Here is an 18,122-nt window from a genome sequence, read left to right on the forward strand (position 1 = left end):
TTATAAGTTCTAATATATTAATAAGGTTATTTAATTAGTATTGATCAAGAATTAATTTGGAATTAATTAAGTGATCAAAAGGAGACTAATTAAATATATGGGTTGATTGTGTAAATCATTCATTCTTATATATGTGGGCTTGTGATCCAAGATTCCTTATGTTGGACTAAGTCCATGGGGTGACCCATGGATACTCCATGGAGGTTAAAATCCATGGAGCATAAGGAATGGGTAAAGTTATGAGTTACATGGTGTAACCCTAATAGCCACCATATAAAAGAATCCCATGGCTCAAGAAATCGTGCACTAATGTGTGAGTGTGAGGGCTAGACGATTTCAAGGAGTGTTCAAGTTTCTCTCAAGTTATTCCAAGTGTATTTGGTGTTGTGTGAACCATTTGAGGTGTCACACTTGGGGCACTAGGCACTCAAGCTTCATGAAGACATTCTACATCAAAGAGGTATGTATTCTATCTTGTTATATTTATTATTTTGTATGCTAGATTAGGATAATACCTTGGATGTTCATAATTGTATGTATAATAGAGAAAACATAGATCCAAGGTATTTAGGGTTGCATTTACACTTAGGAGTGTTAGAATGCTCATAACCCAACAGTGGTATCAGAGCCTAGGCTTGTTTTCTTGTTATACTTGCAAAAGTAGCTGAAAAATCGAGTTGGATGCATATATTCGATTGTTTTGGCTGGAATTGGACTAGGAACATTACCCTAAGATGTTTTTGGACTTATAAACTTGTTTTTGATGTGGTAATGTTCATGCTAATCCAATTTCTAAGATAATTGTCATAATTTCAAGATTTGTATTAGTTTGTATGTTCATGCTAATTTCTTGAAGATTGATGATTTGAATTATCTTGTTCTTATGAGGTTCTTAGATTAATAGAAAAGTTGTGTGAAATAGTTGTTTTCAATCCATTTTAATCTAAGAGTTGATTCCAAAGTGTGTTTTTGTAACTTGTCCTCAAGTTATATGAAAAGTCACATTTAAGAATCATAAAACTCATAAAAGTTGGCAAAGGTTACAAAATGAAGAGTCTAGTTCTAATTAAATGGTTTTATGACTCCATAACTTGTCCTCAAGTTATGGAGGTTCAAGAGTCTCTTCATTAAATTAAAAAAAAAGTGTAACCTTAATTAGTTCCATAAGTTACAATAAAAAAAAGTTATTTTTTTTTATTAATTAGTTTAAAGTCTTCCATAACTTGTCCTCAAGTTATGGAACTTGAAGAGTTTTTTTTTTAATTAAAACTACTTTAAACTCATAAGTTATGGAATTAATTAGTTTTGAATAGTTTCGAAACTTGCCCTCAAGTTTTGGAATTTGAAAAGTTTTCACTTATGAATACTTTAATTCCAAGTTAGCCCTTAGAATTTTAAAAGTTAAAATTCAACCCTTATACTTTATAATATTATAAGTTAATAATATTTATATATATGTATAAGAGTAAAGTCAGTCTTACCGTTAGTAGGCCTCATTCACGAAGCCGATCTATAAGGGGGTATAAGGTTACTGCCTATAAAATGGCAGTTTAATGGGTGTCCACTCTCACCCACCGCTTCCTTGACTGGTGGAGGGTCGTTAGCCGAACGGGTAGGACAAGGACTATAATTCTCCTTTCATTAAAAGTATTAATGATAAATACTAAGTAACTAAACTCTTATTAATACCCAATCTTAGTTACTTAGGAAAATGTGAATTTGGTGCTAACCCATGAAATTACACTTTGCACTTTGCTTAAGTCGTTAGTGGAGCGTGTGTGGTTAACCGGCACACTAACCTGGACTTAACAAGGTAGGCAAAGGGTAACTTAATATTTATCATAGTATCGGTGGAGCGTGTGTGGTTAACCGACACACTGATTAAGGGGTAAATATTAAGGGTACCAAGTATATTTGCATGGTTATTCACACCTTGTTTTGTGATCCTCGGCATCCCAGTCACAAAACATGAAGGGCACACTCGAGATTGAAACATGCCTTTGAACAGTTCAATGAATCTCAAAGATCTAGGACTTTCAAATCCAATTAAAACCTAATAAATTATTTCGTTTTTCATGGTGGAAATTGGTGAATCGTCATTCACCTACCTTCAAATATTTTATAGCTTGGATTACGGCATCCCACTTCTAAGTTATAAAATAGTTTGTTGGGTCCTAGCCTTAATATTTCATATTGGGTGTCATATTAAGGACTTTAAATCAACTATCTTGAATATCTCCCAAAAAGATGTCTGGTCTAGACATTTATGATCTTCCCAAATCTCTTGAAACAAGCTTTCCTAAATGAAGATGATGTCCCATGGATATCATACTTCTTTCACCTCCTCCAATTATTCTCCCTAACCCACAAGTTCCTAAAAATTTTAAGGTCACTCAAGCCCTATTGGCAAGGCAAGGTCTAGGTGTGATCACATCTTGGAGATGTAGTCACATATTGACAAGCCGGGAGAGTTGGGTGTCAAAGTCTTGAGAAATTTGGTGGCTTAGCTACTTTCTAAGTCACATAGTGAGTTCTTTTGGGAATCCTATGAAACAGACTAAGACAAGACCCTTAATGATCTTATCTATTTGCTTAGATTAACTTCCTAAAACGCTATGGACATTGACAATGATGACATTGGATATCCAGTAAAGCTCTCTCTTCCCAATGGAAAGGGATCGGCCATAGTCAACTCGGTTGACCCAATGGTAAGAAGAGAGGCGAAGTCTGAGATAGTCCCATTATCAAGGGTCCATAGATAACTATTGCCAAAGGAAGGGGCATTGGTTACGAAGCTGCCAAATTTACCTAAGGATGTTAAAGTCAATAAGTTTGGCTCTACTTCAGGTAAAGTCCATTGTCTAACTCTATTAAGTACATGCTGATTCTGATCGCAAAGATGGATTTCAATCGCATGGTTCGGTGATCAGAATTTTGGGCTATTACTTAAGAGTTATGATATTTATATTGCTTAGGAATAGATAACAACAAGGTTTTCATATGGATTGTAAGGATAAGTTTTTCCGCAAAGTTTTAAAATAAAAGAAAAAGGTTTTGATTTTATTTATTTTAAGTATCCTTACAATGGCATTTGTGAAAAGTTGTTGCTTATAAGATTCCATTGATAGCAATATTGGAAAAATGGATTTGATTCTTTCGGTTGTGGTAGTGTCTAATATTACCAAATAAGGAAAGATTCTCATCACCCAAGGTCCAATTTGACCGAAACTTGGAATCATGCAAGTTGTATAGTATGATGAATGAGAACTTTCAGCTTGGAAAATTAAGATTAATTCCTTATGTGAATAAGGAAAGGACTAAGGGATCGAGTACACATTCTTGTGCACTGGTCAAGTCCACCACAAAAGATCAAGAAGACTATTCGTCATGATTTACTTAAGTTCAGTAAATATGGTTATACTTATAAGTTTAAGTATAAGTCTGTAGCATTGGAGAAGTTTCAATGTGAGACAGAACGAATAAGAAGAATCAAAGTATGGCAGAAAGATAAAAGTTTCTCAAATCTGAAAAGATGGGAGAGTACTTTAGTATCATGTTTATGATCATCCTAATGATTAAGATACCATATCACAATTGGTCCTCTAAAGTCATCTTAGTGCATTCTTATGACTAAGAAGAGGAGTCATGAATTGTTGAAATGGTTAAATCAAAAAGATGAGTCATACTTCGTTCCAAAACAATTCTTAGAGTCATACTCCAAGATTGTAACTTGAGTGACATATCTTAAAGAGGGTTTGTTAACACTAGTCAAATGTAAGAGTAAAAGGTTATCTACTCTTGTACATTTGAAATTGGTAAGTTGTGATGTTTTGGATAAAACAGAGACCAACTTAGGCCAATTGTGTAAAGTGTTAGTCTTGATAAAGAATCTGCACTATCTCTTGAATATTTGACAAGGGAGTCTTATATGTCAAGAGGACAGTGGGAGTCTTAAAGCTCTTGAAAGTTTCAAGACTTAATCAAGAATAAAACCTAAAGTCCTTCACTAGCACACGACTTGAGGTTTATAACCTATCGTGTTGAAATTTTTGTGCCTATTCAAGTTGGCTTTGCAGAGGAGTTCTGAGAGTTCTCAATTGGTTGCACAACTACTTGGAAGCAATGGCAGGCACCTGAGCTGCCAAATGGCAAGAATTTAAGATTACACAAGTTTAATCAATATGAGTTTGGATTTGTCACTAACCTTGTCTTGTGATTATGGTTTTGACAAATCCACATGGATAAGAACACATACACTATTAAATCTAAGTGTCATAAGGTTTCTCTCCGATTCATGAAAATGATGGTGAGGAAACACTTTCACTAAGTAGATTTTAGCTAGATAGCAATTGTGATATTTGCATTCTCAAAGTCGTTAGTGGAGCGTGTGTGGTTTACCGGCACACTAACATGGACTTGTGAGAAGTGGCAAAGGTCTAAACAATTGAGACTATGATTACGGCATCCCTTTTCATAGTTCTAAAATTGTTTAGACACACATGTGAGCTATCTAAGAGAGGTGTATGATTTTGATAAAGTTTTATCAAAACAATCTAGTATCAGAAATCTGAACTTTGGTAAGAAAGTCAGCTGATTTATGAGTACATGTCAAAGCTAGTGGGAGCATAAGTGTTATGCTAATAATCATCATGTTAGTGGGAGCATGATAATTATGACAAAGGTTGCAAGTTAGCAATGTTAATTATAGAAAACAAAAGTTTCAATTCGTGAGGTTGTAGGGGTTGAAAAAGTTGTTTTGCTATAATTAAGGGAGAGGAAATTATACTTCATTTCAATTCTAAAAGCTTAGATTGAGTTTTTAATCGTATTTAATCAAGGATATATATATGAATTTCATGTTGGAATGGCTCAACATAAGGAAATTCTATATATGGGTCTATTATTTGCGTTCTAAAATTCGATTATGATTACGGCATCCCTTTTCATAATCTGAATTTTGAGAACTTGGCAAATTGAAATGGAAATATTATAGCAAAAGACTGGTTTAGTCTTTATGTGAGACATCATGAATCGTGTCCCATATGCTTCGGATATAGGATCGATTACATGTGCTATATTCATCCTTTCTAAAATTTTCCAAATGCCTGGGGCATTATGAAGGGAAAAGGTCTAGAATTGGATATGACTAAAATGATTAAGCAATTGTCGAGGACAATCTAAGGTTTACCAAAGATTGGTTGCTCAAGGACAGTTGGAAGTATAATGTTAATTCTGGAAGGACCATATTGACATAATCTGTAAGGAGGCAACTCTTGTTCAGAAGTGATAGTCAAAATGGAATATGGAAATGTTTCAAAGTTAGAAATTATTCAATCTGTGTAAGATTAGGAAACTTAATGAAAGAAGGATGTTTCCAAGGAGCTGATCTCCTTTGGAATGCTCTGTAATGATTGTTGTCAAGTCTTTCTGACTTCGTGCATAATCATTAAGAGGATCAATGCATATAAGTTTAGAATCTAACAGATTTCAGTAAATGACATGAATTTGGAATTCTTGCATTTGCAGTAAGGATTTGGGACTGTGAAAAGAGGATCATTGGAGTGATGTTCAATTGATCTATTTTACAAAGTAAAGATCATAGACAAACATAGTATGCATACTTGGTGTATGACATGACTAGTGTTTAGAAAACATAGTGTACATGCTTGGAGCATGGGACAACTATTGTTTTAAATTCAAGTATAAAGTTGATAAAACCGAAACAATTAATAATGAGTAATCAGTATGGTGATAAATAAAAGTGTTTATTTATATTCATAGGGTTTGATACCATATTTGATTCATTTATTCTTGTGTTTCACTTTGCATGTTTTGACTTCCAGAATAACTAAGTCGCTCTTCCTGAATGATTAAGTTATTCAAACCATCCACAGTCGGTCATATGTTGGAAGTAGATATGAATCAAGACTGTCATGGGTTGGTTTGTAGAGGTCCAAGTTGGTGGACAAAGTGGTGCTACAACACTCATGAGTGCTCATAAGTTCTGAGTATTGGATTCAACCCGCGCTCATTTGAATCACTTCATGGATTTTATCACGAGTGATCATGAGACGATAATATCTTATATTCTTCAAACCTAGAGATATGAGTTGTTACTATGAGTTGGTTATACATTGATTGCACGAAAACTCATTGGTAACTCGATGTTATAAAACGTGCCTTTGTGTATGATTCAACAAGTAGTAGAACAAGCCCTATCAGTCGAAGTTTATCCATTCCTTTTACCTTCGAGATAAAAGCGATATCTGTGGGCCCCTCGATGATTTAAAGATGATACATGTGAGTGCTTGGCCAAGCCAGGACTGATTTGATTTGTTCAATCAGTCAGTCATCATGAATCGAAAATCGGGAAACAACAAATGGACAGAGAGAATGATTGATAATCCATGTCTCAGTCCATATGATATCTAGAATGGAGGAATATATGATCCCTTATCTAATGGACAAGTCATTGACAAAGGTCAGAGTTCATCGACAAGGTCAGAGTTCGACAGAAGCTTTTGAGAGCTACGATTGCTGATCGGTTCCTGAAGTCATACGCAATAATAGTTTTAGACTTATCCAAGTGGGAGACTGTTGGATTAATGTCTAAGTCCATAACTATAATTGGTAAGACTTGACCCGACCCGGCATGGTCCATTTGGGTTGCATGGCATCATGCATTTGGATAGACTATAATGAGAGAAATAACACTTAAGGTTGGTTAATATATTATAAGTTCTAATATATTAATAAGGTTATTTAACTAGTATTGATCAAGAATTAATTTGGAATTAATTAAGTGATCAAAAGGAGACTAATTAAATATATGGGTTGATTGTGTAAATCATTCATTCTTATATATGTGGGCTTGTGATCCAAGATTCCTTATGTTGGACTAAGTCCATGGGGTGACCCATGGATACTCCATGGAGGTTAAAATCCATGGAGCATAAGGAATGGGTAAAGTTATGAGTTACATGGTGTAACCCTAATAGCCACCATATAAAAGAATCCCATGGCTCAAGAAATCGTGCACTAATGTGTGAGTGTGAGGGCTAGACGATTTCAAGGAGTGTTCAAGTTTCTCTCAAGTTATTCCAAGTGTATTTGGTGTTGTGTGAACCATTTGAGGTGTCACACTTGGGGCACTAGGCACTCAAGATTCATGAAGACATTCTACATAAAAGAGGTATGTATTTTATCTTGTTATATTTATTATTTTGTATGCTAGATGTGGATAATACCTTGGATGTTCATAATTGTATGTATAATAGAGAAAACATAGATCCAAGGTATTTAGGGTTGCATTTACACTTAGGAGTGTTAGAATGCTCATAACCCAACAGAATGGCCATGTTAAGTCACTGACCCTAACAGTGGAAAACTCTATGGGCTGGGAAAACTTGAAGGAGATGATGATGAGAGAGTACTGCCCAAGGGGCGAAGTACAAAAACTAAAACAAGAACTATGGGAGCTAAAGATGGTCGGATCAGACATAGTGGCCTATACTGACAGGTTTAGCGACCTGGCAGCACTGTGCCCCGGGATGGTTACCCCAGAGAGCAAGAAGATAGAAAGATACATCAGGGGTCTGACTGCCCCGACCCGAGGTAATGTGTTGTCTTCTAACCCAACCACATTCGATAGTGCCAAACGCCTGGCCCAGCTACTCATCGACCATGAAGTCTGCCAGGACATAGAAGTCCCGACTCCCGAGCCATCAGAAGGGGAAGACTACAACCAAAAGTCGGGGAACAAGGGGAAGAAGAAGCGAACAACACAGAAAACCCCGCAGGAGGAACGAACGAGTACTATGTACACCGCCACAAAACCTGCTACTCCAGCACCTTCCAGTCGATATGCTGGAACTCTTCCGAAGTGTGGGAAGTGCAACTATCACCACACCGGAGTATGCCGGAAAATACAGTGTCTGAACTGTGACAGAATAGGACACACAGTCCGTTTCTGCAGGGCACCGGCTCAACCGATCTCCCAAGTCCCCGGAGTTGAAGAAAACCAGGCCTGCTATGGCTGTGGCGAGACTGGACACTACCAGTGGGACTGCACGATAACAAAGAACTCAGGCGCGGATGGAAGAATTCTGATGATCACCGCAGGAGAATCGACCTTGGAGTCGCCTTCGAGCAGCGGTACGTTTTCGACCTAGTAATTGCTTTGAAAATTAATTTATATTCATATATAAGATTAAAACTTGGGGATAATACTTAAAAGTAATTATAATAACTCACATATTGAAATAGGTCACATTATTCAAGAGAACTAAGAGATCCGTTCTGAGAAGCTATGATGGCTTAGTATGTACATTAAGGGTTGTGCATAGCTAAGATTTTGCAGACTTAGAGTGAGTGATTCCGCCTTAATTCTTGTTCCTTGTCTGGTTGTGGATTTGAGGCAGAGTTACTCAGTCGGTCATCCAGTTCATCTTAAATATTCGCAACTTGTATATTCCAGGCGATCGTAGTGGTACCAAGGAGGATCGTAGTTTAAAGTATCAATACTAGTTATCAAAGCACTTTCATAGTATGTACGCGCACATCGCGGTACGATGCATAGAAGTGTTAACATCTAAGGGAAAACAGAAAGCACTAGAACATTTACAAAGAGTACATTTTTCGAACACCCTAGAAGTACATTACGAACGCACTAAGAGTACATAGTCGAGCTCACTAAGAGTACATTTTCGAGCACGCTAGGGATACATCATCGTATAACATACATCTCTTTCTAATCGGCCAAAACCTTGTTCAGTAAAGAGTCCGTTGCTATCGTTCGTCACGAATTGGCGTGGTCCTCACCATACTAAGTTTATATATTTCTATCGCCTCGATCGTCAAGCTCTCGAAACTTTCGTCACTCGTAACGACGGTCCGATCTAAGCCACAATTTTGTCTTTCGTATCTTAAACCTTGAAGTATTCGTGCGAAGACTACTTTGTCTTCCGAAACCTTGCCGCCGTATGTTCCACAGGCCTTTCCAATATACCACTCATCCAGCAGACCAAGTTCGAGCACAGAGGCTAAGGACGAATACCGCTCACCTGTCATTATTTAGTTTATACGCGAGGGTGGTATATGATTATGATTACGCAGATCTAGTATGTGTGTTTCCGCCCTATCTCATGTTCCTTGTCTGGTTGTGGACCTGGGGCAGAACCACACATCCGACCGTCTAACTAATCCTAATTATATACGACTTGTATACATGAAGTAATGATGGATGGACCGAGTATGAATCCTATCATGGACAGTAGGGCAAATTTTCCAGGTCTACGATTGAGTATTCTGCCAACCAGAGGAGCGCAACCCCAGTAGTATGGCTAAGAAAGCTAATTTCAGGACGAAATTCCCTCTAACGGGGGGATGATGTGACAACCCGAAAAATTTTAAGCTTTTTCCTTGCAAAGCCCAGCCAGTCAAGTCAACTGAGTGTCAGACTCATTCCTGCTATCATTTAGCCTCATTTGGAGTCCGTTTAAAGGTCCAAAGGTCAGTACATTCAAGCATTGAGCATAGGAATGGATCGCGTACACTTCTAACATCAAAACCGGGCCTTACACTCCAACATCAGGAGTGTGCGGCCGCACACCCCTCTCCTGGCCGTACACCCACCTCCATATAACGGAGGAGACCCCCTTCATTCACTCTCTTTCCATTTTGGCTGCACACTACTTTCTCTCTCTAGAAATTTCATCCAAGAACACTCTAAAGGCCTCAAAAACGTGAAGTACTCCATCATTCAGCTTGTTATTCTGGTAAGACACCTTGATCTAAGCCTAAAACTCTTCATGTTCTTCGTGTTCTTCATCACTTGAAGGTGTACGGCCGCACACCTTCATAAGGTGGCCGTACACACCTTAAAGACTCTCCAAAGTGAGAGTTTGGCCTTCATTTGCTAGTTGGAGTTGGTATTGGCTTTGAAACACCTAGAAAACGACATTTTGGGCATGAATGAAGAGGGTATGGCCGCACACCCCCGTGTACGACCGCACACGCCCTCTGTACGGCCGCACACTCCTGTGTGCAACCGCACACACATGCAGACCGCACACCGATGGCCGCACACCCATCAATATGGTCGTACACTCCCATTTAGTGAATCACATGTGATTCCAACACTTGGACAAAGTGTTTCCTAGTCCCGTAAGGTGTTTCCTTGCATTTGGTTGCTTCTAAGCACTATATTTATGTCAATATATGACAATGTATATCATTTAGGACTTGTTGTGTCTCGGGACTTCATTCGTGGAACTTCTCATCCTTACACGGTATTCGTTGAATCACCCACATCAGGTGAGTTCATACCCCATAATGAATCTTTTAACTGTTTTAAATGTTTTAAGGGGGGGAATACAAGTTGAACACAATGTTAATTTTTTAATTGTTTGTTATAAATATTTCAAAAGGATTACTTATGTCATTTATAAGTCGTCAAAACATCTCAAAGACTCTTTTCAAGTTACGTGACTTTATAGTGTAACAAAACTCCATTTTTAAAGTACTGGCATAACTTAGTAGATAAAAGAGTCTTTTCAAAAACAGTTCAAGGAAAACATTAGTAAACTATAATAGGTATAGTTTAGGAAAAACACTATTCATTTCCTTCTAATACAATAAAGCATACAAGGAGTCAGTTCAAGTACATTAATAGTAAACTATAATTGGTATAGTTTAGAAATTCAGTTCATACTAGATACAATACACGATAATATAAATAGAATACACAATAAAGAGAAACAGGGAGGAACACACCATACTAAGTACCGGAAAAAATCACGTTAATATATCTTGCCGGGTTTGCATTGACACTGGTACGATTTCACATACCAGGACTAGCAGGCACGAGGTGATAAACCTAATAATATATCTTGCCGAGTTTGCATTGACACTGGTACGATTTCACGTACCAGGACTAGCAGGCACGAGGTGATAAAACTAATAATATATCTTGCCGAGTTTGCATTGACACTGGTACGATTTCACGTGCCAGGACTAGCAGACACGCGGTGATAGAATATCATAATATATCTTCCTAGTTACATACTAGTTCACATTTAAACCTTTAATTAACCGACTTAGGACTAAAGGCTACTTTAGACTCCCCGAGGTGTATTGTACATTTAATACTACCTGGAGTCTGAATTTTACTACTTTAGACTCCCCGAGGTGTATCGTCCATTTAATACTACCTGGAGTCTGTATTTTATTACTTTATAACCAACAATGTCATTGCTGAGGTAAAACATTATTTTCCCTATTACATTTACTTGTGATCTTCTCACATATTCATTAATGTATAAACTATATTTAGTTAAAGATAGTCTCACTTGGGAAAATACCTACTAATACAAGGAACGAACACCCATAACATTTGATGCCTTGGTAGAAGGCTACGTTTAGTAGAAAGGACCATAATGCTAACCTTATGATTCCCTAATGTATACATCAAAGGATACATATATATCAATAGGATCCGACATGTAATAGGATGTGTGCTTTCCGCTTCATTTCCTGTTCCTTGTTTGGTTGTGGGCTTGGAACAGATTCACCCAGTCTACTATCTATCCGATTCTAGATATATATGTCCAGTATACATTGAGTCATCATGAGGGTACCAGGTATGGGTCAAGTCATAGGACAAAGAGTCAATGCACAGTTTTCTAGTACAGAACATACTTTCCAAATCAGAACTTTGGGTATGAAAAACTAGAAACTTACCAGTTAAGGGTTTAATCCATTTTATTAAACCAGTATAAACTTAAAGGACTCTACGTGATTAACTCTATAATACTTTGGTTTATACAGCACGGTTATATATCATTAATATCCAATAGATAGTTGGATGTGTGCTTTCCGCCTTACTCCCTGTTCCTTGTTTGGTTGTGGGCTTACGGCAGATTCACCCAATTAACTCTCTATCCGATATCAGATCCTATATAGCCAGTATAAACTAAGTGCTTATAGAAGTAATCACTGTGGTCACCATTTTATTATAAGAAATAAGAGCTTCCTTAAAGAATCTTTTCATTAAATATAAAGGAACCATTACAATTAACTCCACGAGTAACAAGTGAACACGCCAGAGTTATATATAACAATGATCTAACAAATAATGGGATGCGTGCTACCCGCCTTACTTCCTGTGCCTTGTTTGGTTGTGAGTTAGGGCAGATGCACACAGTCGATTGTTTGTTTACTCTGAGTTTTCATATCACATGTATCCATTTAGTACTCGTAGAAAGGATTGTAGAATCATTTTTACGTATCTTTCACCAAAGTAGAAAATATAGGATTTTCTAAGAGGAACTGGCGAACTTTTCTAAACAGAATTTACAATTTATTTATATCACTAAAATCTTATGAACTCACCAGCTTAATTGTTGATCAACTCTTTCAAATAACTTGTATTCTCAGGAGACTATTAGACAGGTACTCGCACTGGGATCCCGAAGATGGAGCAGTATAGCTTCAAGTCTTGTTTGTTAATTGCTATTGTATTCTATGTTTTGTGAACACACACTTTGTAAACACTTTCTTTCTAATGAAATGGTTGTTTATTACTTTGATTACTATGATGCATGTCTTGTGATACTAAACATGACGTCCTCCACCCCAGAACGTTTCCGCCGTTTCGGTTTTGGGGTGTGACATATGGCCCATTTTGTGTTCGGTTAGCGTTGAGAGGGATGTTGATTGGGTTCTTGCAAGTTGGTGGATTGATGGTTGAGTATTTTTAGTCTCATGTGGTGCTGGTCATGAGTCTTCGGGACAACAATATAATAGCGGCTTGGATCGTGTGGGCGGTAAAACGTTTATTGGGAGTATTAGTTGTGCATCGAAAGTCGCTTGATGAATGTTTGCCACTGTGGACCCCTTTTTCTTGAGAATTGTTTATTAAGGGTTTGGTTACCAATGTTAGGTATTGGTTCTGAAATCTCGAGTCATGAAGTTTGTTGTAGGTGTCTCGAGTGATTTGTCAGGTGGATGTACACCTGAGCTAATAAGAGAATTGGATGCAACGTGAGATTCTTGGATGGACCATCATCATGCTCGTGGGAGCACTGGGTTGGCAATGACTTGTCAGGAAGTCAAGTGTGTACTCAAGGTTCTTGGGCACAACTTCCAAATTTAGGATTGGTTCAAATTCATGATCTATGTTTTGAGTATTCTTTCTGGATGTTTTGGTGGTATCCCTAGTCAGGGACTAGGGGTAGGTACGACGATGGATGAGCATCAGTCTTAGAGTATGGGTTCTGGAGTTTAGACAGATGGGTTCTCGGTTTTGGGAGTTTATTGACGGAGTTAGTTGTAGTTCCAGTTTTTGAGAAGCTTCCTAGTTTGAGTGGTTTTCACAGGGATTTGGGCCTTTCTGTTAAGGAGAGAAGGATAGTGGTTGCGGTTGAATATTTTCAAGTTATTGGGTTGTTTGTCGTCAGCGGTGGTTTTCGAGTGGTCTCTCGAGCTTTCTTTACAAGATTCCTTGATTTCGAAGTGGTTAGAGGAAGCTTATGGAATATGTTGGTGTGGTTTTCAAAGATCCTAACCAAGACGGATCTCGAGGATAAAATCCAATTTAAGTGTGGGAGAGTTGTAACACCCTGTTTCGAGGAGTTTTATATTTTAGGATTATGGGCAATAAATGAATCAAATAAAGGCATTGGGCTTTAAGGGAAGATTGTTTAGACCCTGATGGATGTTAATAATATCGGTTATATGAGCTAAGCCCTTGATTTGTGCTTTGGAGCCAAGGGATAAAATAGGAGAAGTTATATGTTAGGCTTCTTGCATGAATTATGGTTTTTAGTTTGGCATGTGTTAATCCAAAATTAACTAGATAGAAGTGTGGGGCTCGACAATACCTTTTCGTGGATATAAAGATCGCCGAAAATGGAGTTGAAATGAAGAAGTTATGGTTGTTTGAAGTTGAGGTGGATTTGGGTGAAAAGTCATGGCTACGGCGTAGGGATCAGATCCCACGGCGTGGGAGTCAGTCAGGCCCAAGCCCATGATCTTTTTATGGTTTTCAACGTATTTAAGCTTAATGTTCTGCATTTTAGGGCATTTTAGCGAACCTCTTGGGAGAAACCCTAGCCTCCACCTTCAAGATTTGAGCTTCTCCCCTCTCCTCTCTCTCCTCTTTTGGATGCTTCTTATGGTATTTTGATGAAATAAGAAGATCAAGAAGGTTATCTTAGTTGAAAGGAATGATGCTTCAAGTTTGGATCCATCAAAGGTACTACATTTCTACACCATTGTGAGTATAAAGTTCCAGTCTTGCTATCTAGTTCATTAGATCTTATATTTTGGGACCGAATCCCCATGATACAATAGCTTGAACTGATTATTGGTTTAACATTTTTAAGAAAATATTTTATATATTTTTCCGTCCGTATGAAGTGTGTTAACTTGAGCATTTGGGACTGAATTCTCATGATACAATAGCTTGAACTGATTCTTTTGATCACTTGAACCTACTGCACTACTAGGCCAAAGTTTACCTTGATTGTAGCAAAAAAAAAAAAAAAGTAGAAGTGAATGTGAGAAGGAGAAGATATATTTTCACTGAACACGGTCCAATGTGGTTCGCATTTGCAATTAACCCATACATACCTCTCCCCTCCGCTCGGCATGCGCAACATAGAACCTTTATGTTATAAATTTGACAAGGTTTAGAAGTGTCTTTGTATTTATATATACTCATTTTTTTTTCATTCTCCACCTATGTAGGATGTAATAAAAACTCATTAAACTTTTTTTTAACTTCATTCAACTACCTTAATTTGGTGGCACATCTCCCCTCCCATTTGCATGGGCAACATAGACCCTTTATGTTTCATATATCCATTTTTTTTTTTCATTTTCCAACTATGTTGGATGGACTAAAAACTCATTATAACTTTTTATTAATTTCATTCAACTACCTTAATTTAATGATTAATTTCTTATTTATTTTGAAATTCATTTTGAACATATAATATATCAAAACGAAAATATCATAGAGAGAGGACAAAACGAATATACGCTAGTTTATCCATTTTAAAAATGTTTAAGGTTTAAAATTCGTGATCAAATATTGAAAAAAATACACTTTTAGAAATTGGTTTAAACCAAATTTCCAATACAAACATCCTCTAACTCTTACGCTTAAATCCAAACATATACTTTTAACCGTCAACCTTTGGAGGATATTTCCAACACACCAGTGGTATACGGTGTTGTCCTCCCTCTTTAAGGTTGAGGGTTCAAGTTCCGTTGTGGATTTACGGTATAGTGTAGGAGTAGGTTAGATTTGTCATTTAAAAAAAAAAAGAGGATGAAAGTAATTATATTAGATCATTGGAATTTATAACGACTCTATTTAGTCTTTTTTTTACACGTTGTCCTAACAGTCTTTCTGATATTTTGACATCATAAACTCTCATGGCTTGTGTATACCCTTTCTATGCCTTACAGCAAACCTATTCACTAAAGCAAGTGCATTACTAGTGACTTGTGAAACATAAACCATCCTCTTAATGACCGCATCCTTTACACGTCCATTCAGAGAACTATCAGTAAATCCCCTGGAACATATGTTTTGATTAGTAAGAGCAGACCCGACCCACGTCTCAGCGTTGCTCATGTGCCACTCGAAATCTTGACCCTTGGTTCGAGCCATCTTCTCTAGCTCCTGAACCGACTGGCTTAGACTCGACACACTGTTGCTCATGGTGCTAATACAGTCTTTCACGGCTTGGTACTCTCTGGGTTTTATGCCGGAGACTCGACCCAGTTTGGAAATGAAGATGCTTGCTGACTTGGCGTTGCTTAGGCTGACGGAAATGGCGGCTTTGGCCAGGAGGTGGTCGGCGTTGTTCCCCTTGATTGAACCGGCGTAACTTGAGAGACAGGTGACACAGAGAGAGGCGTGGAGGGTGGTTTTGCAGGAGGCCTTGATGAAGTCCATGGCGGTGGGACTGGCGGCACCTCCGTTCACGGTGGTGTACAGGAGTGTGGCTATAAGAACTAACAGGTAAAGCCCAACTCTTTCCATATTGTGGAAGCTTCAAGTGTTATAGTGTTATGAGAGATAAAAGGGATGAAGATAGTGAAGAGGGGTAAGGTGATTTATATAGCTAGCGACTATTGAGATTTGAGAGGTCTTTAAATGCTTTCTCGTGTACTCTGGACTTGGGATACGTATCAACTTACCTGTCCGCAGTAAAATAACAAAGTTTGACTTTCTCAAAGCCAAGTCAAACTTCCATGAACTTTCTAACCACTGTGACAACCCTAGCAAACTATAAGAAAGACGTAGTCAAAGATTTGCAAATGTGGATCATTAATTATGACTAATATATGCTTGTTTAATTTGGACAGCTGGTTTATAAGCAATTGTGCAGAGTGTAAATGTGATATAATAATATACTAGAAGTACATATTTGTCGGTATTGACTATTTAGTAGTAAAGCAAAGGCTAAGGGGCTTTCTTTTTTTAAATACCATCAAATTTGACTGCCCCCGGTAGAACTCGTATAATACTTGATCTTTGGTAGTTGTTTGTTTTTTAAAAGACTTTAATTATATTATTCAATATAGATTTGTTTTAATTTTTTCAACCAGATTTTTACTATTTTAAAAATATTATAAACAATTCAAGTATATTTCACATAATTTCAATATCATTTGATAAATTTTATATAAATATTAATATTAATAAATTAGAAAAGTTAATCAATAAAATTAACAAATCTATTGAAGCTAACCGGAAAAATAATCATCGTCTTGGAAAAATTTAACAAAATGAACATGATCGCTTATTAACAATTTTATTTATTGTTATTTATCAATTATTATATTTAATTATTTTATATAAAAGTCTTTAAAAATCAAATTATCACAATTATCTTTATATTCGATTTGTATATGATTAAAACTAAATAAATTTTTGATTTAAAATTACTTTTAACTAATGTATGCTTAATTTCAGTTTATTTCAGCTAGGGATGTGCATTTGGACCGAGTACCCGAACTGAAACCGAAACCCGGACCGGACTGGACTGACCCAAATTAGGACCGAATAAGTTATTTGGGTCGGTTCTCAGGTATCTACTTTAGCCCAATTCGGTTCTCGGGTTACCCGAATAATGGTTTAATCGGACCAAACGGACCGACCCAAAAATTGAATAGTCACTTGATTGATCCTTCTTCGTTCTTGCGTATTGTAACGTCCCAAAATTTAAGACCAAAAATTTAAGTTTTATAATAATAAAACCATCATCTAAAACGTTTCATAAAGAACATAATGAAATCAGAGTATCAATAATCATCCAGTTACATCAGTGTCAAATAAAATGCAGAACAATGTGGTGTGTGCGATGCGATCATCCCGAGCTTATCCCCTTCGATCCGGAAGTACCTGAAACATAAACTGAAAACCGTAAGCATGAAGCTTAGTGAGTTCCCCAATATACCTCATACTATACATACCAAACATACAATGGGCCAAGCCCAGTAACCATCGGGCCCTGCCCGACATCGATCCCCGCTCGGAACAGATCTGCCAATAATATAAGATGGGCCCCGCCTCATCACATTCATCAGGCCCCACCTGGCATCGGTCCCCTCCTATCATTCATATAGACTATTGCGACATCGACCTCCGACGAGTCTTCTGGTCTTCTGCTGCGGCAGAGATCTGGACATCACAGTGCAAAGTCGTTAGAGCCGTCCCAGGGACTGTGCCCCGGGAGCGGACTCCGACGGTCAAGTTAGATCAACTGAAAGATCTGAGATGGTTCTCCATAGCTGGAGAGGACCATCTTGGTGCTGGTGATGGTGTATGGTGGCTAACGGCGGCGGGTGGCGGCTGAGCCACCCGGCCGGAGTATAGTGTGGCGGCTGAGCCATGAGGTAAGAACCTTGGGGAAAAGGTCTAGGAGAGATCCTAGTGGTGGCTGAACCACTTCGGAAAGAGTCCTCCCTCATGGAGGAGACGCTATTCTATTTATAGGGGACAACTAGGTCAAGGGGAATTAGGTCAGGCCTTGGGCCAGCCCAATTCAGGCCCAACTAGCAAGGAGCTGGGCAAGGCCGCCCGGAGGCGTCGGGCGGGGCTGGCG

The 18,122-nt window shown here is 37.8% G+C and overlaps 1 pseudogene; it reads right to left on the bottom strand.

The window, feature by feature from the left end:
* Positions 1 to 15,330: 15,330 nt before the first annotated feature.
* LOC145165150 (pectinesterase inhibitor 9 pseudogene) lies at positions 15,331 to 16,155 on the bottom strand (annotated as a pseudogene).
* Between the last annotated feature and the right edge of the window lie 1,967 nt (positions 16,156 to 18,122).

Source organism: Lactuca virosa, chromosome 3, assembly GCF_052849685.1.
Source record: "Lactuca virosa cultivar CGN04683 chromosome 3, Lactuca_virosa_CGN04683_v6, whole genome shotgun sequence".
NCBI classification, from domain to species: Eukaryota; Viridiplantae; Streptophyta; class Magnoliopsida; order Asterales; family Asteraceae; genus Lactuca; species Lactuca virosa.